The sequence below is a fragment of the Zingiber officinale genome, chromosome 5A (genome assembly GCF_018446385.1).
Source record: "Zingiber officinale cultivar Zhangliang chromosome 5A, Zo_v1.1, whole genome shotgun sequence".
Classification (NCBI taxonomy): Eukaryota; Viridiplantae; Streptophyta; class Magnoliopsida; order Zingiberales; family Zingiberaceae; genus Zingiber; species Zingiber officinale.
Genome location: NC_055994.1, coordinates 81027712 through 81030268, shown reverse-complemented (window position 1 = coordinate 81030268; position 2557 = coordinate 81027712). Strand labels below are relative to the sequence as shown.

The following is a 2557-nucleotide window of genomic DNA, read 5'->3' as shown; positions in this document are numbered from 1 at the left end:
ACCCTTCCCCTTTTGCCGACCACCAAGGGACCAACATATTATTCACTTTTTTATCTGTTATTTAACTAAGTTTTTTTAAAAAATTATCTATTATTATTTTATAGAAATAATTAATAAATTGATAAAAAAAAATATTTATTTAAATTTAGTAGTCAAATGTATTTTGGTCGGTAACACAATTAAAAATACTAATCGAATATATATTGGTTGATAATTTTTTAAAAAATAATAGTTATTCCCTAATTATAAAAATTTCAAAAAATAAAAATATTTTTGAAAATAAGAATAATCTAATGCGAAATAGAGTATTATTTTAATAATAAATAAAAAAGAGGTTCCAACTATTTTAATAAAAAAGAATGCTATTTTAATTTTCACCCTAATCAGTAATTGATTAGAGGGATTTATGTATTAATTTGGCTCTAGTAATAACCGAGCTTATCAAATTGATAGAGATGAATAATGATTGATTCATGGTAAAGGTCAACAAAAATATCCTCTCATGGTATACTCAGTTCTTTAATTTATCTTGATTATAGGGTTAATCGTGTGGGATGCTCGGGTGTGATCTTTCGCTGAAATTTAATTATTAATTTATAATTTTTAGACGGTAAATTGATTTGCGAAATAATCATTAATTAAGGGTGTTTGTGATAAATTGCAACATTTTTATTTGTGTTGCGACGCCATAGCGATCGCAAAAGAAATTCTTTATCGTAGTTCGCCATGGCCGCCGACGGCGATGGTCAGCTGCCGATCTCGAAGATATCAATCTCCGGCCCCGCCCTCTCCTCCATCATCCAGAGTTTGGCGACTGCCCCCGGCGACGTCGACGGCCTTCTCTTCGGCAGAGTCAGTCACCTCCCCGCTCCCGACCCCCGTGACGAAGACTCCTCTGCTGACTCCGGCGCGGCCTCCCACTCCTCTGTGGCCGCTACAGTCACTTGCCACCTCTGCCTCCCTTCGCCTTGTTCCTTCTACGACGCGCTCGGACGCCTCCGTCCGCCGTCCCTTCGACACGCCGCTGAAACTCTGGCCACCCCGATGGCTCCTTGATCGGGTGGTTTTCCGGCTGCCGTCGATCCCCTCTACGCCCCTCAATGAGGGAGCGTGCTGTCTCTCTCTCCCTCTACGGAACCCTAGCCCACGTCAACGGCGCAGAAGACGCTCCGACTGGACCACCTATTGGATCTACGGATCTTCTCCATCACCCTTCCGTTTTCCTCCTTTTGTCCTTCTCTGCCACCAGGAATCAAGCAGTCCATACCCACGAGGACAGGGCATTCGTTCTCCAGACGAGCAGAGGAATCCTCGAGCCTAGATCTCTACATATTGTGAATTTAGGCCCGGCATTTAGGGCGCAGTATGGTTCGTTCTCGTCGGAATCTCCTTTGCCATGGATGCCCTGCCAAAGGGGATTCGAGGATGGAAACAAGAGAGAAGGAGAGAGCTCGAACCATCTCGGGCAGTTTGCAAGAGAGCAGCAGATGCTGGAATTGTCTGCGGAAGACTTCTCTGTCGAAAGATTGGGGAGGCTTGTAGGACCTGTGGCCTCGCAGTACACATCGGAATTGAAAGATTTGTATGGAAGGAGGCTTGTTAAACTAGAAAGTTTGGCAAGGCTCGTGGAGGAGAGTTCAGCTAAGATTCTTGTGCAGGTTGTATTCGTATTCTCTTTTCATAAACTTGAGCTCTTCTTTCAGGCAGGCTTCTCAGTTTGATTCTTGTCACTATTGCCATATACAAGTACTTGCGAGTTAATGCTTAACTCTTAGCTCAGTCAAACTATAGATCTTAACTTTTTCTCAAGCAAATGAACCATTGATCTTAACTAATATCCTCAACAGTTTGTGTTTGAGTTTTATCTATGACTTTATAGTGCAAATTAACACTTGATGTCAACAGTAAACAACAAAATTGGAATATTTTTGCACAGATACTTCTTAGATTGTAAAGTTTGGCTAGTCTTGTTGAGGAGAATTCAGTGAAGGTTCTTGAGCAGGTCTTATTTGTTCTCTTTTCATGTGCTTGAGCCTTTCTACTTTCGGACAGAGTTTTCAGTTAGATTATTGAGCAGGTCTTATTTTTTCTTTTAAATGTTTTTTTTGTGCTTAAGCCTTTCTCCTTTCAGGCAAATTTTGCCTCTTTGATTTCAGGCAAAAATTTCAGTTAGATTTATGTATTTACTCTTTCCATTCATGTGATAAAAAGTATGATTAATGCTTATCTTATATTTCAGTCAGACTAAGATTTTACCTTTTTGTTAAGCAGATGAATTATAGACCTTAACTACTATCTTCAGCAAACTTCTTTAAGTTTTAGTATGTGTTGACAGTATTAAGGAATATTCTGATTTGATTTGACAACATTAAAGAATATTCCGATCTGATCTGATTTGATTTGATATGATTAAGGAAATGACATAGAAGGAAAGAAATTAATTTGATATGATTAAGGAAATGACATAGAAGGAAAGTAATTAAATCTGTGATTGAGAAAGATTTTTATTTTGTAATCTTCCTTTCTAATGTTTCTTGCATCCTCCTATTTTAGTCGG

General features: G+C 38.9%; 1 pseudogene; it reads left to right on the top strand.

The window, feature by feature from the left end:
- The first annotated feature begins 694 nt into the window (after window positions 1–694).
- On the top strand, window positions 695–1721 carry LOC121979696 (annotated as a pseudogene).
- Window positions 1722–2557: the final 836 nt, after the last annotated feature.